This window comes from Tachyglossus aculeatus, chromosome X3, assembly GCF_015852505.1.
Source record: "Tachyglossus aculeatus isolate mTacAcu1 chromosome X3, mTacAcu1.pri, whole genome shotgun sequence".
In the NCBI taxonomy this organism is placed as follows: domain Eukaryota; kingdom Metazoa; phylum Chordata; class Mammalia; order Monotremata; family Tachyglossidae; genus Tachyglossus; species Tachyglossus aculeatus.
In genome coordinates this window covers 768,596-793,544 of record NC_052099.1, presented here as the reverse complement: position 1 = coordinate 793,544, position 24,949 = coordinate 768,596, and the positions used below count along the sequence as shown (strand labels likewise).

Here is a 24,949-nt window from a genome sequence, read left to right as displayed (position 1 = left end):
AGACGGAAGTAACTCTGTTTCATAGAAGTTTAGAATTGGGACCATGGATCTGCTCCATGAGTTTCTTGAAACTTTAAACTGTTTTAGGCTGCTAGTAGATGTTTATATTGCTATATTCAGCATTCACAATTGTTAGGAATTGTACCAGTCAAGGTTAGAGATGGTAAACAGGAGAGGAGAAGAAAAGTTTGAATAAGAGATTGAAACTTGACAGAAGTTCTTTCTGGTCTCTTCTTGGGCATCTGCGTCGTCACCATCATAGACGAGTGAGCGTCTGTGTTCAGGGCACTGTGTTCAAGGAAGTTGGGGATTTAGTCGGAACTGCAGTGTGGCCTAGAGAAAAGAGCCCAGGCCTGGGTTCTAATTCTGACTTGGCTACTTGCCTGCTGGGTGCCCATGGGCCAGTCACTTAACTTCTCTGGTCCTCAGCTTCCTCACCTGTAAAATGAGGATTCAGTAATAATGATGGCATTGTGTTAAACGTTGACTATGTGCCCAGCACTGTTCTAGGTGCCGGGGTAGGTACAAGGTAATCAGGGTGTCCCACGTGGGGCTCACAGTCTTAATCCCCATTTTACAGATGAGGTAACTGAGGCACAGAGAAGTTAAGTGACTTGTCCAAAGTCACACAGCTGATAAGTGGCGGAGCCAGGATTAGAACCCACAACCTCTGACACCCACTCTTTCTCCTACTTAGATTGTGAGCCCCATAAGAGACAAGGGAGTGCGTTCAACCTGATAATCTTGTGTCTACTCCAGTGCTTAGAACAGTGCTTGGCCCCCAATAAGTGCTTAACGATTATTATTATTATTACTGTTGTTGTTATTATTATTATCATGATTGAACTCCTTGAAGGATGTGAATTTTTTGTCGGGCTTTGGAGGATGGGAGGAACATGATTTGATAGAGCAGAGACCTGAGGGTTTTATTTGCAGGGGTGGGGATAGAATTGAGCCCAGGTCGGAGATGGGAGCGAGGAATAATAATAGTGGTATTTGTTAAGCGCTTACTATGTACAAAGCACGTAACGTCAGCATCAGTTCTGTTCGTTGGTGGTTTGTGTATGTGGTGGGCTAGTGACAGTGTTAACCAATTCTTTTGATGCAGGGCAAGAGAGCAGTTGCCCAGTTACTTAAAAGCATAAAATAAATGCAACAGCATTGTTGCAGGGGAAGAGGAGGACTTGTGGGAGGTGGTTTCTCAAAGTAAGGCAGTTTAGTTGTACCACCATAACTTTTGCTACAGGCTTCAGTAGTGCTCTTACAGTGCACAGGAAATCTCCCTATTACCCTGCCTGTGTGATTGTTTCTCTTCCCTCCCTCTTTCCTGTTCCTGTCCTCATAAACCCATTTGCCCATCTGTGTGTGTCTGATTCCGTAGCATGGTTCACAAACCCGGAGGGTCAGGTTGGCTTTGTGAAGTCTCTAGGGAAACTGGTTTTTTTTTTTTTTTTTTTTTTTTTTTGCTATAGTACAGGACACACATACTTATTTCCAAGAAACTGTTGCTGAAAGGAATATTTTTTTTCCAGTCAAGCAAATTCATTTGGAGCTGAATATCTAACGGTCAGTCAAAGAATAACTTTTTGACCATCTGACTTTTAAAAAATGACTGAAAAGACCAGATGATATTGACAGTGTCAATGCATCTCAATGGCATCTCGGGTTTTTCATTAGCAATGGCAGTGTTTCTCTGTGGAGGTGGTCTTTTATTTTTCAGTTGCACTTTGCTGGCTTTGAGCATTTCCCTGCCTCTCTTATCTCCTGGGTTCAGCAGACTAGAACTGAGACAGCTTATTGGTAGTTGTGTCCTTCAGAGTACCAACTTTGACTCTAGGTTAGGAGGTAGAGAGGATAAAGATAGCAGCAGCCCTTTCAGTTTTCTTGTTGGCTGAGAACAGCTGTTAAGCTTTGTATAGCTCTGAGCTTAATGTTTCATTCCAGAAAAGTGTGGATTGCCGAATTGGTTAATAGTGTTTCCTGCAGACTAGGGCCGGCCAAAGTAGTGTTATTTTTCAGCCTCAATGGGCAGAGCTTTTACTTACAAGTAAAACACTTGCCCTAGATTATAGAGAGCTTTAAAAAAATGATTGTCCACCTTAATTGCCCCAATTTTCTTTTTTACTTTGGCTCCCTTTCCTCCCACTCTGGAAATTCTTGTAATTATGGTACTTGTTAAGCGCTTACTCTGTGCCAAGCACTGTTCTAAGCACTGGGTATGATTTAAAAGTGGCTTACATTAAGGAGTAGAGGGAAAATGGGTGGTTTGAGAGTTTTGTATGAGAAGCAGAAGATGAATTTAGTTGGTGGGCCCCCGGTGAGCCCTCGCAGTGAAGTTGAGTAGGGTAGGGTAGAGCTAGATATTTGAAATTAATGATGTCAAGTAAAAATTTATAATAATCATAATACTTGTTAAACACTGACTCTTTACCAAGCACTGTACTAAATGTCGGGCTAGGTACAAGATAATCAGGTTAGAAACAGTCCCTTTCCCACATGGGACTCACAGTCTAAATAGGAGGGAGAACAGATATTGAATCCCCATTTTACAGATGAGGAAACTGAAGTACAGAGAAGTTTGGTGACTGACCCAAGGTCACACATTAGAGAAGTGTGGCAGAGCTGGGATCAGAACTCAGGTCCTCTGCACTACTCCACACTGTTTCCTATTGGTAATCCTGGAGTGCTGGAAAAGAGCTGGCTAACGTGGGCACCATGGTGATGGTGATCTCTTACCTGCTGCGACATTGTGCTGGGCACAGCATCGTCCCTGTGCTGGGGTCATTTTAGATGTAAAGGGGTTCTGTTCATAGGAACCCTGTGAAGGCACTCCACGGTGAACTGCACCCTGCCCGCTTACGCTCTCTTGTTGCACTCTCTGCCCCCGGGGCGAATACAGTTGCCAGGGAAAAGAGGGGGAGGGGCACCTCCCAATGCATGGGCACTGTAATTGATTCCTCTGTGTGGCTTCTTCAGTCCTGAGGTCTCAGAATTGAGACTTCTCCATTGCTCCTGATGGGAGACTCCATCAGGCAACGTCCAATTGTGTGTCTGAGATGTAGGTTAGGCCCAAGGTCAATTTAAGATCAGCTCCCCCTTGGCATTTGTGAATGGTGTCCTGTCCACTTTTTAAACTCATGAAAGGCAGGAAATCATAGTGTCCCAAAGGGAATGGGCAAACATCACTTGTGAATTAGGAAACCTCCCTGAGGTGCAGTGGGAAAGCGTAAGCCTCCCTGCCAAAGATCTTTCCGTAAGGCATAAATAGAGGTGATTCATCACCCCCATTTGAAATTGCAGGCCCGCCCAGCTGGTAAAACCAGGAGTCATCCCCCAAACCCTAACGAAGCAAAACCTGGGCTCCCCCAAAGAAATGATAATCACCCTGGTCACCCCCATTTGAAATTGCAGGCCCGCCCAGCTGGTAAAACCAGGAGTCATCCCCCAAACCCTAACGAAGCAAAACCTGGGCTCCCCCAAAGAAATGATAATCACCCTGGTCTTGAAAATCTGGAGGTCATGGCTTTGTTAATGTGACTTTGAAAATCTTGGAGCAAAAACAGTTTTAATTCCCCCAAGACTTTCTGACTTTTAGCCTGGTACCCTGCACAAGGGCTGAGACATGCATTAGCATCACCAAACGATTGAACACCTGAAAGGGTGGCATTTTCCGCCTCTCATTTAATGATCAAGTAATACTTGATGCCACCTTAGCAGACTGGTAAGGGAGCAGAAAACGGTGCCCTCTGTATTCCAACACCTCAGAAATTCTCTTTTAAACCTAGTAATTTGCCCCTATATTGATTGGTTTACCTGCTCATTATTATTATTATTATTATTTCTAGTTTTCAGGCTCCCATCGAGTCCTCTCCCCTGTCGTAGTTGAAGTCCAAAATTCACCATTTTGCACCTGTGGAATAATAATAATTATGGTATTTGTTAAGTGCTTCTTATGTGCCGAACACTGTTCTAAGCACTGGGGTAGGTTGTGCCGTGTGGGGCTCGCAGTCTTAATCCCCATTTTACAGATGAGGTAACTGAGTCACAGAGAAGTGAAGTGACTTGCCCATGGTCACACAGCAGACAAGTGGCGGAGCCGGGGTTAGAACCATTTTACTATGGTACTTGTTAAGTGCTTACTATGTGCCAACCACTGTTCTAAGCTCTGGGGTAGGTCCAAGTGAATGAGGTTGATCACAGTTCCTGTCCCACATGGGGCTCACACTCTGAACCCCATTTGACAGATGAGGTACTGAATCCCCATTTTGTAGATGAGGGAACTGAAACACACAGATCTGAGGTGACTTGCCCATGTCAGTCAGTCAGTTGTGTTCATGGAGTGCTTACTGTGTGCAGAGCACTATACTAAGTGCTTGGGAGAGTACAGTATGACAATATAGCAGACATATACCCTGCCCACAACAAACTTAGAGTCTAGAGGGGGAGACAGACATTAATATAAGTCAAATTACAGATATGTACCTAAGTGCTGTGGGACTGGGAGGTGGGGTGGGGGATGCATAAAGGGAACAAGTCAGGGTGATGCAGAAGGGAGCGGGAGAAGAGCAAAGGAGGGCTTAGTCAAGGAAGGCCTCTTGGAGGAGATGTGCCTTCAGTAGAGCTTTGAAAGGTGGGGGGAGTAGTTGTCTGTCGGTTATGAAGAGGGAGGGTGTTCCAGGATGGGCAGGACGTGGGTGAGAGATCGACGATGAGATAGATGGGACTGAGGTACAGTGAGAAAATTAGCATTCGAGGAGTGAAGTGTGCAGGCTGGGTTGGATAGCAGGAGAATAGTGAGGTGAGGCAGGAGCGGGCAAGGTGATTGAGTGCTTTAAAGCCGATGGTAAGGAGTCCCTCTCTGTGGAGGTGGGGTGGCATCCTCTGGAGGCTCTTGAGGAGTGGGGAAACGTGGCCCGAATATTTTTGTAGAAAAATGATCCGGGCAACAGAGTGAAGGATGGACCGGAATGGGGAAAGACAGGAGGCAGGGAGGTCAGCAAAGAGGCTTTTAAAGTAATCAAGGCGGGTTAGGATCAGTGTTTGGACTAATGTGATAGCAGACTTGTCACAGCAGACAAGTGATAGAGCTGGGATTAGAACCCAGCTCCTCTGACTCCGAGGCCGTGCTCTTTCCACTAGGCCACACTACTTCTCTCGGAAAAGCAGCATGGCTCAGTGGAAAGAGCCAGGGCTTTGGAGTCAGGGGTCATGGGTTCGGGTTCAAATCCCGGCTCTGCCAACTGTCAGCTGTTGGACTTTGGGCAAGTCACTTAACTTCTCTGGGCCTGAGTTACCTCATCTGTAAAATGGGGATTAAAACTGTGAGCCCCCCTTGGGACAACCTGATCACCTTGTAACCTCCCCAGCGCTTAGAACGGTGCTTTGCACATAGTAAGCGCTTACCAAATGCGCTTACATGGGCAAGAAGCAGCGTGGCTAAGAAGCAGTGTGGCTCCGTGGAAAGAGCATGGGCTTTGGAGTCAGAGGTCTTGGGTTCGAATTCTGGCTCCGCCACTTGTCTGCTGTGTGACGTTGGGCAAGTCACTTAACTTCTCTAAGCCTCAGCTACCTCATCTGTAAAATGGGGATTATGACTGTGAGCCCCACGTGGGACAACCTGATCACCTTGTATCCCCCCCAGAGCTTAGAACAGTGCTTTGCACATAGTAAGCGCTTAACAAATGCCATCATTATTATTGTTATTAACAAATACCATCATTCTTCTTCTTCTTATTCTGTAAGTTCTAAGTGTTTTGGGCTGACAATCAGTTTGAGAAAGACTGGAAGTGATAAGTGATAAGTGAGGAGAAGCAGCGTGGCTCAGTGGAAAGAGCCCGGGCTTTGGAGTCAGAGGTCATGGGTTCAAATCCCCACTCCGCCAATTGTCAGCTGTGTGACTTTGGGCAAGTCACTTAACTTCTCTGTGCCTCAGTTACCTCATCTGTAAAATGGGGATGAAGACTGTGAGCCCCCTGTGGGACAACCTGATCACCTTGTAACCTCCCCAGCACTTAGAACAGTGCTTTGCACATGGTAAGCGCTTAACAAATACCACCACCATCATCATCATAAGGCCAGGGCTCATCTGCTGCATTTACAAGAGACTACAGTATCGTCATTAATAGGGTCACTTGTATCACTCAGTGTTCTATCCAGTGTGGCGTGTTACTTAAAGTATAGTATAAAACATGTGGCAGAGAGACCTGCTTTGACTTTCAAGTTCTAATGTTTGTATAGTACTCGTGCCTGAATCTTTTTTTTTAAACCTCTATCAGTTTTCTGAAGGTATCTTATTTCTTTCCCGGTAAAGTTCACTAGAAATAGGCATTGCATGGCGGCTTATCCAGATTTGTGTGTGTGTATCTCCAGTTATATGCTTAGAAGGTAAGTATAACAACACTGCCCAGATATTTTTGAGAGCCCCCATTAATTTAGCCCCTGTACGTACTTAATTTGGGAAATATATTTTCTGATTCTGAGGCACGACCGTTCAAGATATCCAATTTTACTTTAAATGAGTTTTAAGAATATTCATATATTTGAATATTCTCATGTGTTTTGGGGTAGAGATATCCTAAAAGCCATTTATTTGGTTGTGACTAAAAGCAAGTTACTATCTGTAAAGGTAAAGCACCAATTTTTTTTAATTGAACCCACTGTAAAAAATGTCTTGTAAGGCCGACAGTGGGGAAGACCCCTGAATGAAGAATATCTGGAAAGCCACCTGCTTTTTTTTAAGTCTTAATCTCACATCTTCTGAGCCTTGTGAGGCACATAAAATAATATTGGTTAGAGGGATTACGACTCCCAATTGTTTCTGTTGTTGGCATCCATAGGTATAATGGAGTTTTTTAAGACAGACCAAACATATTCGCATTTAAAGCCAGTATTGTAGCTGAGGCTTCATGCTGAATGTCATCTTGTATTGATTTTGAGTGTCTAATTGCAAGGACAGTGAAGTGCTTATAGCATAGTTAGCTATAAAAGGTTTGTTTGGTAGTGAAACGTCCCCTTGGGGAGTTGCAGATCCAGTTGTTGGACAAGTTTTCCGTTTTCTTTTTTTGCCCATGTAGTATGTTCTTACTTGCACAGTTGGGAAGAAGTTAGGGATGCTGAAGGCCTTAGGCCATTTTAGGATGATGATATTAAACCAGTTAGCTTGTGTCTTCATGTTGATGTTTCTGGTAAGACTGGGCGAGCAGACATTTTCTTCTTGAGTAGAGAGAACAGATATTTCTTTGCCTCTTGGCCATCATTTTCTCCTGTTCTTTTTTTCTCCTTAAATCTTCCCACCTTTCTGGGCATATTTTGGCATTTCAAAGATTGTGTGCTCCTTCCTCCCCTTCCTTTTCCCCTTTATCCCCTTCCCCCATTCCAGGTCCTTGATATCTTGGGAGATGGCCTGATGTATTTCTCTCTCTCTCTCTCTCTCTCTCTCTCTGTGCGTCTCTCTGTCTCTCTCTCTCTCTCTCCTTCTCTTTCCTCTCCCCACGAAACACACTGTAGTGTATTGAAATTAGAGAAATTGGGGAAGCAGCATGGCATATTGGCTGAAAGCATTGTCCTGGGAGTCAGAGGGTCATGAGTTCTAAACCCGGCTCTGCCACTTGTCTGCTGTATGACCTTGGGCAAGTCACTTCACTTCTCTGTGCCTCAGTTACCTCATTTGTAAAATGGGGATTGAGACCTTGAGCCCAATGTGGGACAGGGACTGTGTCCAACCCGATTTACTTATATCCACCCCAGCACTTAGTAAAGTGCTTGGCACACAGTAAGCGCTTAACAATACCACAGTTATTATTAGAGGTTTTTAAAGCATATTGTTTTTCCTTCCCTTGTTTCCCCTCATTTCCCCTATCCCCAGCTCCCACTTCTTCTCAGGAGAGCAGTTGAGAGCGAATACTTGTAATGGCTTTAACCCAGCACGGAAGCTCTGGATTCCTCCTCATTCACATGCTCTCCTGACACCTGTGGTACGCACGATGATTATCCGGCCTATTTTCATCTGTACCATTACTTGTTCCACAAGGCCTTTTGTCTGAGTACATCTGTGTACATTAGTAGGTCAATCGATCCATCTGTGGTAATAATTGAGCACCTGCTGTGTGCACAACACAGGACTAAGCACTTTGGAGAGTACAGTACAGTAGACATAATCCCTGCCCACAGAGAGTTTACAATCTAGCTGGGGCGATGGGAGTTACAATTAAAGTACTGGTCATGGAAGCAACAAGAGTATAAAGATATGTACATAAGAGCAGTGGGGATAAGATATTTGTACACGGTTCATGCCCTCAAGGAACTTAGCCATCAAATGGGGAGACAGGCAGAAATGATTTTCTAATAGGAGCAGGAGGCAGGGGTGGTAACAGAGCCCTGCATAGACCATGGCCTAGCTGTGGAAAGGTAGACGCAGGGTAGGGCGGTCTGTGCTCTTTTTCTTCCCCATCCCACCTGCCCCTTCCACCAGGGCTCCGCAGATCACTGGGACACAGCCAGCATCATTCATTGCACACACAGTCCGAGACCTATGCCCCTGCGGTAGCGGACAGTGGAGCAGGTTTGACTTATAACAGCAACAATAATAATAATAATGGTATTTAGTGCTTACTATGTACCAAGCCCTGGGGCAGATAGAGGCAGACACTGTCCCAGTCCCTCATGGTGCTTAGAATCTAACTGTATTTGATCTCCATTTTACAGATGAGGAAACTGAGGGATAGAGAAATGTAAGTGACTTGCACAGTCCCACAGCAGGCAAGTAACAGAGCTGGGATGAGAGCCGAGGTCCTCTGTTTCCCAGGCTTGCACCTGCAAATGTATTGAGTTGTCCCATGCTCCCGTCTTTGGGGTTCTTCTGTTCCTTCCCCGCTCCTCACTTCACTCTTCTTTCCCTTCTTCAGCGTAAACCTTTCTCTCGTACTTTTCCACAGCTCCCGTTTGCTCCTTCCCGGACCCTTTCTGCCCTGCTTTAGCCTAGTCCGTGAGGCTTTGGTGAACCCTAGGCTACAAACCATGGAAAGGGCTGGCTGGGGCTGTGAGGGTGAAACAAAAATGGCATTAGGTGGTAGGGGGACTTTGGGGATGACTGTAGTGGGCTACTGGGTGGATTTGAGGGAAGAGAGATGGCAGTTTTATACTTAGGGAACTTGGTTGAATGGCGGGGGAAAAGAAATTAAAGCCCCGGTGGTGGGGGAAATTTTGAGAGAGGGCCAAAGGAGCTTGGGCTTATCTGGTCTTCACATTTAGAAGTCCAAGTCTCCCTGCTCTTGTGGAGATGCTCATGCTTCCCGGGAATCTCTCAAACTGGTGGATAATGATTATTAACAATAAAAATATGAGGAACTGAGGTTTCTTTTAGAAAATGGAGGTCATTGCAGTTCAGTTTCTGATTTCCAAATGCCCCTAAATTGTACGCAGAATATAGGTAAGTTTGGAAAAATGTCATCTTTCTAACACTGCTCCCGGCAGAGGGCTGGGCTCATTGGGCCTAAAGACCTTTAAAGTACATGCCAAAATGGATGCTGGAAAGGTATTGCTCAGGCACCACTCCAAGATTCAAGGCAAATGATATTTAAACAAGTCAAACAGCCCCTTTCGGCGAGCAGCAGGAAATCCAGCACTCTACTTCGTGTTGGTGGTCAGCTGAAGATAAAAGCCTAGACGTTGCAGCAGGGTCCCTTCCTATCACTGGATGGCCTACTGTTAGAGGAAGATAAAAAGAATAGGGATCGCCTTATTGAATTTCATTCCCTCTTCAAAAACCGAAATAACCTGTTTTCCTTAGTTGTGGGTGGTGTCTTAAAGTCCACTAACGGAGGCCTGTGGGGCTTCATGTACTCTGCTTCATTGGCTGGTTAATGTTGGGTGACTCCCTCTTGGAAATATTTGACCACTACTGTGTATCCAAACTCTGTGAAGCTGCCCAAGTTACTTGTTGCAAACTTCCTGGGCTCTACTTTCTTTCATTCATTTAATTGTATTTATTGAGTGTTTACTGTGTGCAGAGCACTGTACTAAGCACTTGTGAGAGTACAGTATAGCAGTATAACAGACACATTCCCTGCCCACAACGAGCTTCAGGTTGTGGGGGGGTGGGGGGTGGGGGACATCAATTTAAATAAATAAGTTACAGATATGTGCATAAGTTCTGTGGGGATGGGATAAGGGAAGAACAAAGGGAGCAAGTCAGGATGATACAGAGGGGAGTGGGAGAAGATGGGTGTGTGTGTTTGTTATGGCATTTGTTAAGTGCTTACTATGTGCCAGGCACATAAGTGCCGGGGGGAATACAAGCAAATTGGGTTGGACATAGTCCCTGTCCCAAATCGGGCTCCCATTCTTAATCCCCATTTTACAGATGAGGGAACTGAGGCACAGAGGTAAGGGGAGGCTTAGTCAGGGAAGGCCTCTTGGAGTAGACGTGCCTTCAGTAATGCTTTGAAGCGGGTGAGAGCAATTGTCTCTCGGGTTCGAGGAGGGAGGGCATTCCAGGCCAGAGGCAGGACGCGGGCGAGGGGTCAGCGGTGAGATAGGTGAGACCAAGGCACAGTGAGATGGTTAGCATTAGAGGAGCGAAGAGTGCCGGCTGGGTTGTAGTAGGAGAGAAGCGAAGTGAGGTAGAAGAGGGCAAGGTGATGGAGTGCTTTCAAGCCGATGGGGAAGAGTTTTTGTTTGATGCGGAGGTGGATGGGCAACCACTGGAGTTTTTCAAACATGAATGGGATGTTCTTTCCTTCCCAGTAATACGTTCTAGGCTCATGGACTGAATTATCTTTCTGTCATGAACGACTTTAAAATAATCTGTTTTTACTCCCTGTATCTTTTCTTCTCTTGTCCCTGTTGCGTTTTGATTCAGGTGGTGGGGGAAGTTGGGGAGAGGCAGCAGGTGAGGACTGCAAAAGTTTCTCATGATTGCCTGTTTAATCGCAAATGTATGCCCAGATTGAAAGGTTGCTGTGCTGATCAACATAACTAAACAAATGTTCTTTTTGGCTTGTTACTTGAAGGCTAGTTTTTATCATCTGCTGTGTGGGGCATTCTGGGGTTACCCTGACTTGCCTTTTTGTTTCAGTGAGACAGTAGGGCAATTAGGTACCCCAGGGGAGCTAAATTGTCATGATCTAATCATTCCCCTTGGTGGATTAAGGCCTGAACTGTAGCCAAGAGAGAAAGCAAGCGGCTGAGTACTTCTTTCAGCAGTGTGATCATCCCCGTGAAAACTGTACCCCTTAGAGCTGTATCACTGCTGCGTCAAAGCCTGTTATTATGTGGGAAGGGCATAAATTGGCACCTAGCTACAAAAACTTCCTTTTTCAGTTGTCATTGGGCCACCTTTAAATCTGGTTCTTCTTCCCGTTTGAGGTGGGAGGGGAGAGGTTAGCTTCTTTTAACATAGAAGGTCATCATATTTGTCGGTGTATCGGGTTGGTAGGTTTGTGATTTTTCACTTGATGCCATCCAGATAGCTCCCTCAGCAATAAACTGAGCAAAAACTGTGTTAATTGGGGTGGCACCTTGTAGCAGCAAGGCCTCTGCCTCCTGGTAGTTTGATTAAAACATCGGCCTGGGTCCGGTGACTCTTTGGGGGACTACATTTGTTCTTTGCCTGCTAGTTTGTAGTGTGGATTTGTCACCAGCCGGCATCCATTTTGCCAACTTGGAGCGATGAGAGCATGCAGTGTAGAGGGAGGGAGGGTTCCTGACATTCCCTTCCCTGCCTCAGGGCCAGATCCCGGTAACAATAATAATAATAATGTTGGTATTAAGCACTTACTATGTGCCAAGCATCGTACTAAGCGCTGGGGTGGATGCAAGCAAATCGAGTTGAACACCAGTCCCTGTCCCATGTGGGGCTTACAGTCTCAATCTCCATTTTACAGATGAGGTAACTGAGGCACAGAAAAGCAAAGTCACTCGCCCATGGCCACACAGACAAGTGGCGGAGCCAGGGGTACTGCTGAGCCCCAAATAGTGGACGCTGGGCCAGAGTTCACCTCCTTCCTGTTTGTCACCCCCAGAGCGTGCACACCTCTCAGCGTAGCGCCCTGCCCACCCTGGCAGTCTGAGGATGTTTTTGGCAGCTGGGGCTGGTGACCTGCTGCTAGGAGGAGCAGAAGTCAGCACCAGAGAGGCTTGTTGATAGTGTCTGCTTTGCCCAGGGGATAAAGTAGTCCCAATTCCCCCAGTTAAGCCTTCAAATGAGGCCATATTCATTCCAACTGTGGATTTGAATTTCTGGCTTTAAAAATCCCTGCACATCATCTTTAACAGAAGTTCTATAAGGAGGAGTCTTGCTGAAGACCGTCATTCATTCAATTCAATCGTATTTATTGAGCGCTTACTGTGTGCAGAGCACTGTACTAAGCGCTTGGGAAGTACAAGTTGGCAACATTAGAAGATGCATCAATCATTAGAGCATCAATTCGAGCTTCAAAGTTACTCATGTACGTCAGTATCCAGGTTCAAGTGAAATTGCACCCTGATGGAAGAAGAGGAGACTCCCTTTTTCTCTTCTGACTTTTTTTTTTTTGACTGAGTTTGCTGCGTGACAGTCCAAAGGGTCAATACTGCAGCATGTCAGCAAGTGGAACATTTTGAGAAACAGTGATGAACTTCCCCACACTTTTCCCAAACAATTAGTTGGAAATGTTATAATGAGTATTATTATTGTTATTAGTAGTGGTATTATTAATATTCTATCTCCCAAAACGGTGTAACTGAATTTATTTAGTAAGTTTGTTTCTGTGACCTTTGGGACAAAAGGCTATAATGTTAAGTAGATCTTTAAGTAGAATCAAGAGTTCAATTTTGAGAGGGTTTAAAAGAAACTACGAATAAGTCAAAAGGGAAAATTACCCACTTTGTTGAGAGAGGGAGAGGGTCTGTGTTTAGTTGTATTTTAAACAAATTGTAAGCTGGCGAGTGTGTTTCGACAGGAAACTGATGTCACTGAATTTTAACTTCTGGCTGCCTTCGCAGCATGCGGGTAACTTGCGGGGTGAGGAAGAATGCTGTTCTCCGAAAAGGATCTTGAAAAGATGTTGAAAACTGCCCATGGAGGGCTCTACTCCAACATAGTATCAATCCATCAGTGGTATTTATTGAATGCTTACTGTGAGCAGCGCAGTGTACTAAAGGCCTGGGCAAAGTACAGTAGAACAGAATTGGTAGACGCTATCCCTGCCTACAAGGAGCTGAAGAGTATTCATGCGAGAAGCAGTGAAAATGGATTTAGTGGGCTTTGGGGTGGGGTTGGAAGCATAGGGAACTGGAAGAGCGTTTGGAGAAGTGATAAGGAAGGGTGACTTTAGGAGAGGGGAAAGCCTGGAGAGATGGCAGATCCCAGCACACGTGACACCATCCTGTTCCCTCCCAGTATTGTAATGATGAGCATCATTTCAGTGTCTCTTTGGGACTTTGTTTTTTTGAGGGGTTTGGAGAGAAAGATTTTAGTAGCAGTTGTAATAGTATTTATTAAGCAGCCACTGGGTGTCATGCACTATACTGAGTAGTTGGGAAATTGTAAAACAAAAGGAGCTGGCACTCCTTGCAAAAGTGGAGGCAGACCTAAAACTATTTACTAATAGAGTAGTCCAAGTCACTAACTGGCTAAAAATATATTCAGACTAAATAAGTGAATGCATGCTAGAAATGGCTATATGATTGGGTTCATATGACTCGGGGTGATGGGAATTAATAATATAATAATAGTAATAATAATGGTATTGGTGGGGTGGATACAAGCAAATCTAGTTGGACACAGTCCCTGTCCCATGTGGGGCTCAATCCCCATTTTACAGATGTGGTAACTGAGGCCCAGAGAAGTGAAGTGATTTGCCCAAGGTCACACACAGCAGACAAGTGGCAGAGCCGGGATTAGAACCCATGACCTTCTGCCTCCCAGTCCTGGGTTCTATCCACTATGCCATGCTGCTTCTGGGAAGGTTTGTTGGAAGAAGTGGGATTTTAGGAGGGCTATCTTTAACTACACCTCAGACCTGCCACCCCTTCACTCCAGGCGAGAGGAAAGGAGTGAGGGCCAATTTTCTAGCAAATCCCCTGAACAAGAATATAAGGCCTCCTGACAGTGCTAACAGAGTCGAGTGTTGGAAGGCAAGACGGAAGTATTTAGGAAAGGCTCAGTGAGTGAGAGGAAGCCTGCTGCTAGCACAGCTGAAATGAAAGGGCCTGTCTGTCTCGAAGAAGAGGACTGGGGCTTTTGTAATAGATGGCTGCCATGTGGCAGCTGTCTCCTGGATTTGTGAATCTGGCAATAGTTAAGTCTTGTCAATAACACACATTCTCTGGAGAAGAGCAGCAAGAAGGGGGAGTAAACTATTCTCTCCCCTTCCCCCAAAACAAGAACTCTTTATTTTTAAAGCTAGGCCCCCTCCCTCCATCTCACCTCCTGTCCCGTTTTATTCCCTAAAAATAAAAAAAAAATAAGGAATGGAAGGGAATATTTAAAATCAGCATCTTTTTCTTTTTCTCCAGTGTTTAAATGTATAGGTTGACAAAGCACTGATCTGAATCAGTGTTAAATATTTTTCAGTGTTTAATACAGTGGCGTAGTAGAAAGAGGTGCCTGGGTGTCAGAGGACCTGGGCTGTAATCCTGGCTCTTCCACTTACCTGCTCTTTGACCTTGGGCAAGTCACTTCGCTTCTGTGCTTCAGTTCCCTCATCTGTAAAATGGGGATTAAGACTGTGAGCCCCATGTGGGACGTGGACCGTGTCCTACCTGATTGTCTCGTATCTACTCCAGAACTTAGAACAGTGTACACATAGTAAGTGCATTACAAATACTATTATTATTATTTCAAAGAGGATCAACACTTTTTTAGATTAGCACTTAGCACATATGTCACTACTCAAATCTTGTTAAAATTGTAATAATAAAGAGCAGTTTGAAGCTCTCCAAGGGATGATTTCTTCCCCCTCACTCCCTCCCCGAAAAAGAAGTGAGCCTCCACCTGGGAAAAATTATTCCTGTTAAGTTAAGGGTTATGTTGTTGCATTCTTTTTTCTTTTCGATGAGTTGTTCTGTTAAATGTAAAGCACTTTGGTAAAAGTTTTCGATCTTTAGTATTGTGGGACTAGAGGTAGTATTTGAAAACTTAGTGCTGGTGAGCGGCAGATGTTCTCTAGTACTCTTTTCCTTGAATTTTTCCTGAGGGCCACATGTGAATTCGGTGGGGTCACTTCTGAATTTACAAACATCTCTTTGGACTGTGCTTCTCTATTTGGACAGTTGTCAGGATAGGATGTCAATATTGCTACCTTTAATTCATTCATTCATTCCTATTTTTTGAGCACTTACTGTGTGCAGAGCACCGTACTGAGTGCTTGGGAAGTGCAAATCGGCAACATATAGAGACACTCCCTACCCAACAACTGTGGGTCTAGAAGACGGGCTCACAGTCTAGTCTTTAATGCTGTCTTATTTCTTGATTTTTTTTTCCCTCCTTTTCTCAACTAACCACGATCATAGACCAAGCGCTTCCACTTGATTGAGACAGATTGATCAGTGATCACAGTTGGTAACCAGATCTAGCGCCACGCACTTGACAGAGTATCACATCAATAAAGACACACGTCCCCTGCCCTCAAGGAGTTAATAAAGTAATGATGTCAGGAGAGAGAGAGATAAGGGACAGGAGCAAAGACCATCAGAAATCTTTGTGAGCCCCAAATGAGCCCAAAGCTCAGTTGGTTCTCAGCGCAGTTCTTTAGCCCTCTAAGTGGCTACTGAGGGACTCAAATCCCTGTGAATGCCTGCCCATTTGTTTGAAGCCTGCTTTTCTGTTCTTTTCCTTTGCTAACCAGATGAGGTAGGCACCTGGGGAGCAGAGAGCAGGGAGGATGCGAAGCGGGGGCCCTTGGTGGGAAAATGTTGGGTACTGACTAGGTAGGACTGCCCGAGAGAGCCTTGTGAAGGATCCGTTGAAGTGGTTCTGCTTGCCGAGCACAGTGCACACATCCTACCCAGTGGAAATTCTTTATCCGACTTAAGCGTGATCCTGAGGAAGCAGTGAAGGAACTCAAGTGTTTTCTTTTTGCCTTTTCAAACCAAATCCGAACTTTCTTCTTTGGACCCGACCTTGTTTCAGATTGATACGTTGCAGAGGAAAAGCCTGCTTTGGAACGTGTGATTATTGAGATCTTAGCAAAAAAAACCCGACTGAGATGCGGTTTGTGTGAGGGAGATGTGTTGCTGGGGAGGAATTTTCTCTATCAATCAATCATGTTTATTGAGTGCCTACTGTGTGCAGAGCACTGTACTAAGTGCTTGGGGAGAGTACAGTATTACAGAGTTGGTAGACACGTTCCCTGTCCGTAATGAGCTTACAGTCTAGTGGGGGACACAGACGTTAATATAAATAAATGACGGATTTGTATAAAAGTTGCTGTGGGAGGGGTGAATAAAGGGTGCAAATTCAAGTGCAAGGGTGACACACAAGGGAGGGGAGAAGAGGAAACGAGGGCTTAGGCAGGGAATATGGTAGACTGAAGGCTCGTGGGCAGGGAGCATGTGTACCAACTGTTGTAGTGTACTCTCCCAAGAGCTTAGTACAGTCCACTGTATGCAGTAAGTCCTCAATAAAAGTGATTGATTGGGAGGCCTCTTGGAGGAGGTGTGCTTTTAATAAGGCTTTGAAGTCGGGGAGAACGATCCTCTGTCGGATATGAAGAGGGAGGGCATTCCAGCCTGGAGGCAGGTTGTGAGTGAGAGGCCGGCAGTGAGATAGATGAGAGCGAGGTACAGTGAGTAGGGTGACATTAGAGAAGCGAAGTGTGTCGGCTGGGTTGTAGTAGGAGAACAGCAAGGTGAGGTAGGAGGGGGCAAGGTGATTGAGTGCTTTAAAACCAATTGTGAGGAGTTTTTGTTCGATGCTGAGGTGGAAGGGCAACCACTGGAGGTTCTTGAGGAATTGGGAACCATGGACTGAATGGTTTTGTAGAAAAATGATCCAAGTAGCAGAATGAAGTATGGGCCTGAGTGGGAGGAGACAGGAAGCAGGGAGGTCAGCAAGGAGGTAATCAAGGTGGGATAGGATAGGTGCTTGGATTAGCGTGGTAGTTTGGATGGAGAAGAAAGGGCAGATTTTAGCCATGTCGTGAAGTTCGAACCAGCGGAATTTGGAGACAGTTAATTGATTTGCCTAAAGTCACACAGATGACAATTGGCAGAGCCGGGATTTGAACCCATGACCTCTGACTCCCAAGCCCGTGCTCTTTCCACTGAGCCATGCTGCTTCTCGATAGTTAAGGCATTTGTTAAGTGCTTACTATGGGGCAGGCACTATACGAAGCGCTGGGGTAGATGCAAGCAAATTAGGTTGGACACAGTCCCTGTCCCACATGGGGCTCACAGTCTCAATCCCCATTTCACAGATGAGGGAACTAAGGCCCACAGAAGTAAAGTGACTTGCCCAAGGTCACACAGCAGATAAGTGGCGAAGCCGGGATTAGAACCCATAATCTTCCGACTCTCAGGCCTGTCCTCTGTCCACTGTGCAGCATGGCTCAGTGGAAAGAGCACGGGCTTGGGAGTCAAAGGTCATGGGTTCTAATCCCAGCTCTGCCACTTGTCAGCTGTGTGACTTTGGGCAAGTCACTTTACTTCTCTGTGCCTCCATTACAACATCTGTAAAATGGGGACTAAGACTGTGAGCCCCACGTGGGACAACCTGATTACCTTGTATCCCCCCAGCGCTTAGAACAGTGCTCAACACATAGTAAGCGCTTAATAAATGCCATTATTATTATTATGTGCGTGGCTCAGTGGAAAGAGCCTGGGCTTCGGAGTCAGAGGGCGTGGGTTCAAATCCCGGCTCCGCCAATTGTCAGCTGTGTGACTTTGGGCATGTCACTTAACTTCTCTGGGCCTCGGTTCCCTCATCTGTAAAACGGGGATTAAGACTGTGAGTCCCACGTGGGACAACCTGATTACCTTGTATCCCCCCAGCGCTTAGAACAGTGCTTGGCACATAGGAAGCGCTTGATAAGTGCCATTATTATTATTATTATTATTAGTATGTTTGTTAGATGAGTTGATAACACCAAGGTTACAGGCTTGTGAGACAGTGAGGATGGTGGGGCTGCGTGCAGTGATGGGGAAAGTCAGGGAGAGGTCAGGGAAGATAAGGAGTTATGCCGGGGACCCGTTCAGTTAGAAGTGAATGTTTCTGATTATGGAGCCCCCGCTCCAAGGAAGCGAAGATACTGTCCTTGCTGTCGAGAAGATTACACACAAACGCACAGCTGTGGGATGAGCCCTGTGTGAGTTGTGGTACCCCGTGTGTCTTGTGGTACCATTAGCACCTCCTGGTGACCGCCCTGGGAACCAGGACGTCAGCTTTCAGCACATCTACCTGATAAGCAGATGGCGTTGGCCATGGAGATTCACCTGGAATTTCTCGGCATGCGGGCAGCCGGCAGGACCTCGGGAAGCAGTGCAGCGTCACAAGTGCATCTGTTAGGTTCTTATTAAGAATACCAATTGTGGAATCTGTTCAGCACTTGTCCGGTGCCAAGCACTGTCCTCAGGGTCGGGGCAGATACAAGATAACGAGCCCAGACGCGTTCCCTGCCTCAGACAGGGCTCACGGTCGAAAGGCGGGGGAGAACAGGTGCTTAATCCCCATTTTTCAGATGAGGTAACTGAGGCACAGAGAAGTTGTGACTTGTCCAAGGTCGCAAAGGAGGCAAGAGTTAGGATTAGAACCCAGATCCTCCTACTCCCAGACCTGTGCTCTTTCCACTAGGCGCCTTGGTTCTTTAAGGTGCTTTGCGCCCAAAGGAGGTGGGCTTGAACGAACAGGCCATTAGCCTATCCAAAAAGACTACAACAAAAAGGACGAGGTGTAATCCCCTCTTTCATTGGGTTGAATTCAAGATTACGTTTATTCGAACTATAAGCAGACATGGGGTTTGACCCTTAGCCGCCCCCCCTCGAAAAAAAGAACATTGCCTCCTACAGACTTGAGTGATGTAAATGCCTGCCCTCTTCCAGTAACTTGTGGGAAGTTTAAAAGTAGGGACCAATCAATCATATTTATTGAGCATTTACTGTGTACCAAGCACTTGGGAGAGTACACTATAACAAGTTGGGAGACACCCTCTCGACCGCGAGCTCGCTGTGGGCAGGAATTGTCTCTCTTTATTGCTGTATTGTATTTTCCCGAGCACTTAGTACAGTGTTCTGCACACAGTAAGCATTCACTGAATACGATTGAATGAATGTTCCCTGCCCACAACGAGCTTACAGTCTAGAGGGACCAGCTAGTGGTAAATATGTTTGCATCACTGGCTTTCACCATGACTTTTCTTGCGCTCCATGCGCTTCTGATTTTGATGCTGCTTTTCTCCTCCCTCTGTGAGCCCTGAGATCTGAATCCGTGGAGCTGGGATCAGAATGTGATCTACAGCAGTTTCCCCCTGCCTTTTAAACTGCTTCAAAGCAGGTTTCCAGCCTCTGCTGCTCTGCAGTTCAGTTGGAGTTAGCGTCCAACGGCTTACACAAACTCCATTTGTTTGGAATAGGCCAACCTTTAGGGGTTCCTCCAGCTGTGCCTCCTTATGTAGTTACTTGCAGATTCAGATGGGCAAAGTGCTTGCCTCCTGCCCTGGGCAGCCTCCTAGCAAGCCTGGTAGCTGGTTGTTCCCATCCTCCTTTGTTTCCTCTGCCATCATCACATGTCTCATTGACTTGGGAGGGAGAGAGAACAGAGAAGGAGAGCCATTTTATGACACCTCAGTTACAACTCTCTGGAAATGAAAGATCAGGGCTTGAATCTGACGTGTCAGGGTAATTCTGTCACAAGACGTTCTGCAGCCTTGAGAAGAAGAATTAAGCTCGGAAGAAATAAGATGGCGTACGTGCTTAGGCGTCGTGTCCGTCCCTGTCCCGTTCCCCTCCTTACCCCCCACACTCCCCCCTCAACATACACACACCAGACCCTGGGTTTCCTGCCTTACATGAAAAATTGAGGCCTTTCTGGTGAGTAAACCCCGGGAATAAATGCCGCTCCCATCCTCTTCCAAGCAGTCTCTCCTTGCACAGCGGGACCAGGGCCAGAACTGACTGAAAAGCCGACTCATCACGCCCGGGATTGTGAAGTACTTGTTCAACTGGTGAAAGGCCCTCCATGTCATTCTGAGCATCTGGTTTGTCGTAGCCCATGCCAGCCTGAGGGTTGGGGAAGGAGGAGGGAGTGGCATTTGTAGTCTGCTGCTCTCTGCCCAAACCGTAGATCAATTCCAAATCCAAGAAACACACCGACTTCCTGGAACTGAAAGCCATCTTCGCAGCTGTCTTAGCCTTCAGAGCACACGCGAGGCAGTTCTTCTTAGCTGAGACAATATTGTCGTTGTGTCCTGTGGGGACAGGCTGAGGGAGGACGGGCATTTCCATATTGAATTAAACAAAGGATCGATCTAGTCTGGGATGGCGCTGCAGGTCTAGGGAGGAGTTAGGTCCTTCCCTTCCCGAGGAAGGCAGTCGCGTGTGCGCGCGCATGTCTCTCGTACAGCCTCCTCCCAGAAAATATTTCTTAAAGTTGCACAGTCCAGCGATATGCCTTGCCTGTGCTCGTCAGCATTCTGCTGAGGGCAGGAAGTAAGCCTTCACTTCTCATTAGCTAGCGCAGCCGATTGCTTGTGTCAGACCTTTCGGGAATCTGCGATTCTCTTGCTTGAACAAGTTGGTGTAACTCTTTCAGGCCTGCATTGGCAAGTACTGTGCGTCAGTTGTCAGCTTCTTAAGGATGGAGACGACGTCCTCTCCCGACTCAGTAACCCCGCAGAGCCCCCGAACAGTGGGTTCAACATGTTGGGCAATATTTTGGGGGTGGGGAGCTCCTTCCAGGGCCTTTTGGCATCAGCATGATTGAAGCCCAAACCTAGTGGACATGAGGGCCCAGCAAACTTTTCAGATTTTGCAGCGAGTATCTCTTCTAAGATTTCTAAGTAGGACCTGGGCTCAAATCTTTTGTTTAGGTCCATCTCATTTTTGCATTGCCTCTTATCTTATCTCCAGGGTCATCTGGCAAGTCTGTGTGGATGGAGAGCCACTCTCCTTAATCTTCTCATTCTGGCTTTACATATCATTGTCCCCTTATCTTGACTAGGAGGCCATCCCAGCTGCCCTTATCCCAGATCTAAGGACAGCCAGGACTCTGCTCCTTTCATTCATTCATTCATTCATTCAGTCGTATTTATTGAGCGCTTACTGTGTGCAGAGCACTGTACTAAGCGCTTGGGAAGTACAAGTTGGCACCATATAGAGACGGTCCCTACCCAACAACGGGCTCACCATTGCAGTAGGCCAGCCGGGTCATCCCTGCCAAACCTGATTTGGAAGAGGCCCCGAAGAACCAGAATTTAGCACATTCTCTTAGCCGGCGGGCAATCCCACCCTTCCACCCTTTCACCCCTGTAGTTCGTTTGGAGGAATTCATTTGTGGAGTCTTCCTCCTATGCCTAGTGTATATCCTTTGGCACCTAAGGACAGTCAGACTTCTTGCCAGGAACCTTTACAGTTCTTCATCTGGGCTCACAATGCTAATCTATTGTCCAGACTCAAAGCCTGGAGCAGAAGTACTCCCATTTTAAAAAAGATGAAATTCCTTCCTCCTCCCCCTCCCCCCCTCCCCTCCCCCAAGTTCATTCTTTAAGATAACTCATTTTGGTAGCCATCATTTCCACTAACTCCCTAGGGGGCGAGGATGCTTCCTGCTTTCTCTTCTATAATAAGTAAATCTTAATCTCCTTTAGCAGGGGTAAAATAGGTACTTGGGTTTTATCTTTTTACCTCCAGTCCCCCTACCACGCCTTTCCTCCCCCTCTTGTGCTGACACATTCTTTTCATGTTAGAGAGGAAGTAACCCCCTGCCTGTGCTGTTCTTTTTTAAATCATTTTAGCCTCTTTAAGCTTAACTTTTGCATGATGAGATGTCAAGTTTGTGTGTATGAAACACTCTTGGAAATGTGTGTGATACACTGGCATTTCTTTTTAAGTGACCTTTGGTCCTGTTTAAGAGTTAAAGCAACACACACACACCCCCCTCCTCCTCCCTCTTCTCCTCTCCACCCCCACCCAATTGGATTTAGGTTTGGCACTTCTGCTTTTTCCCCTGAGAAGATCTCAACTTTGTATGCTGAGTGAATCTGCAGGTCTAGAAGGTCCAATGTGAAGGAGTGAAGAGGACTTAAACTGATGTTGCTGTGTCAACCCCACTTTGTTTTCCTTGAGGCATTGTTCTTTCAGTTTGGGATGGGTGGAGTTGATGAACTGAAAGGGACATCTTGTTTACAGGTTATCTTGGGTTTCTGAGATTCATATGGAACCTGCCCTCATGTAAATTAAAACTTGATGGGCCTTTAGGTATTTTAGGTGTGTCTTCACCTGGTAAAGAAAGGCTGACTGAACTGTAGATTCTTCCCCCCACCCCCTGCATTTGATTTCTCTGTAAATGGGGTGGAACTTGAATGTGGGATTTTCCCCCGGGGCCTCTCTTCAGTTTGGGAATGATAATCTTTCTCTGATTATGTTAAAATTTGGAGTGCAGAGGATGGGTCAGAATGTGAGCAGGCTGAAGAAAAAGTTAGGGGATGGATGTGTGGAGTTGGAAAGTAGAAGGGAGGGGCTGGATGAGGGGGAGCAGCATGGCCTAGTGACAGGATCCCAGGCCTAGGGAATTGGGGGATCTGGGTTCTAATTCTGCTCTGCCACTTGCCTGCTGTGTGACTCCGGTCAAGTCACTTAACTTTTGTGCCTCAGTTTCCCCATCTGTAAAATGTGGATTCAATGCCTGTTTTCCCTCCCACTTATATTGTGGAACAGAGAATGTGCCTAACCTGATCATCTTATATCTACTTCAGTGCTTAGTACAGTGCTTGGCACATAGTAAGTACTTAATAAATACCACAGTTATTATTAAGAGTTCTGCACACCTGTTCAGGGATTCCTTTCTCTAAGCTCAGCAATATTAGCTGTACATATTTTTGGGTTTTTTTATGGAGAGGGAGATTGGAGTCCATTAAGGGGTAATTCATTTAGTTTGTGTGAGGGGGAATAAAATTCTACTTTGCTGGAACCTGATCATCCAGTCCAATTTTCGGGTAAGAATGGTGTGCCTTAAAAAAAAAAAGTCACTGCCCTTTTGCACAGCCAGTTTATTGCCATGTCCCGCTTCTCTCGCCTGCTCATGTCCCAAATGTGCCTCTCCATCCCCAAGTCCACAGTCTGAAACTGGATCCTGGTCATCTGGAATTGAACTACACCAGATTCCTCTTAGGCTTCTTTTCTTTCTCTGCCTCTCTCCCTAGCACCATTCCAGGAGCCAAAGTTTCCTCAATGCTTATACCACCTAGATTGTAAGATGCTTGAGGACAGGATTCAAGTCTGCCCACAGTAAGCACTCAGTAAATAGCACAGATTGATAGAGCCCTTTGGCCATGACACACACTCTCTCTCTCTCTCTCTCTCTGTTCAGTGGATGTACAGTAGAGAAGCAGCGTGGCTCAATGGAAAGAGCCCGGGTTTGGGAGTCAGAGGTCGTGGGTTCTAATCCCGGCTCCACCACTTGTCAGCTGTGTGACTTTGGGCAAGTCGCTTCACTTCTCTGGGCCTCAGTTCCCTCATCTGTAAAATGGGGGTGAAGACTGTGAGCCCCACGTGGGACACAATCATGCAACTTCAGAATCCCCACCTTCTTTTGGGAATCCTTCCCTAGTTACCTGGAAGGGAACTGTGGCTCTCCCCTGTCTAAACATGGAATTTGCATCACTCTGACTACTTCATCATGGTGGTCCATCTCACAAAATGGCCTTTGTTCAGAGTAGAAAGGCTTTATTTCCAGTGTTTTGTTCAGTGTGTGATCAGTTGGTCAATTGACTTCTGCATGTGGCCTCTTCGTGAACCAGTAAACCCCTAGTGGGCAGTGAACCTGCTTCAGCCCAGGTCTAGACCCCAGCTGTGCCAGTGCATCACACTTTCAAGGATGAAGATTTTCAAAAAAAAGTCCTTCAGATTTTCCAGTATGCTCCCCTCCCCTCATCCGTGGTCACCAGTCCCCTTTAATAGCCGTTGGATTGATGTTTCTTTCCACCCTGTTTTTCCTTTCCTCACCTCTGTAATTAACTTTTTATCCTCCCCCCTTTTCATCCCCTTTAACATTGTTCAGCCCTCTTGTCCTCCTACTGCTTCTGTGTAAACATTCCTGTGTGCTGGCCTGAAGCCAGTTGAATTCCACAGGGATGCTACCTATCAACTGGGCTTGGAGGAGGAGCTGGGTCCAGGAAGCAGGAGCGTGGTAAAGAGGTGGGGGCGTGGGGGATGCTTAGATTCTGGGAAGGGTGGTGGGGGGCGGTGTCTTTCTGCATTGTTTCCGCAGCTTGCTCTCTTTGGCCAATCCGGCCTGAACTTCAGGAGCCCCAAGTAGTCTTCATGTAAGCATTCTGGAGCTACATGAATAGAAGATGAGGGTGAGGAGGCGGTGGGCTAAAATACCGTGATGCTCAGTCAATCAGTGGCATTGATATCTGTGCAGAACACTGCACTAAGCGCTTAGGAGAGTTGGTAGACGCGTTCTCTGCCCATGAGGAGCTTTCATCATCCACCTGTCTAGACCTCTTTGCTGATGGTGTTAAGGGGAGGACAATGGCCCTCCCTAAGAGCCAGGTTTTCCACTCTTCACCCATTTTTAACATGTTGTGTTGCTCTCCCTTTCCCTCAGGTGGCTGTTTATTGGTGCTCCAGCAGTACTGGCATTGAAGTCCGACGCTGCTGCATTCAGTCAACGCTCCTCTGGCTGGGCCCAGCCAGTGCCAGCCCCTCAGTAGGGAAGGCTGGCTTGGGAAGACAACAGGTCAGTCAGAACGCTTGTTCTTGGCTTTTCCTTTCTCCGTTTGATGCACGGGGACTTGGATCAATGTGTGGAATT

The 24,949-nt window shown here is 46.3% G+C and overlaps 1 protein-coding gene across 1 annotated transcript in view; it reads left to right on the top strand.

Moving 5' to 3' along the window:
* Nucleotides 1-24,949, top strand: part of RREB1 (ras responsive element binding protein 1) — a 174,968-nt gene that overhangs the window by 50,639 nt on the left and 99,380 nt on the right. Inside the window, exon 4 of the mRNA XM_038770229.1 lies at nt 24,743-24,874. The gene's annotated coding sequence lies outside the window, so the exon portion shown is untranslated. The remainder of the gene's footprint in view (nt 1-24,742; nt 24,875-24,949) is intronic.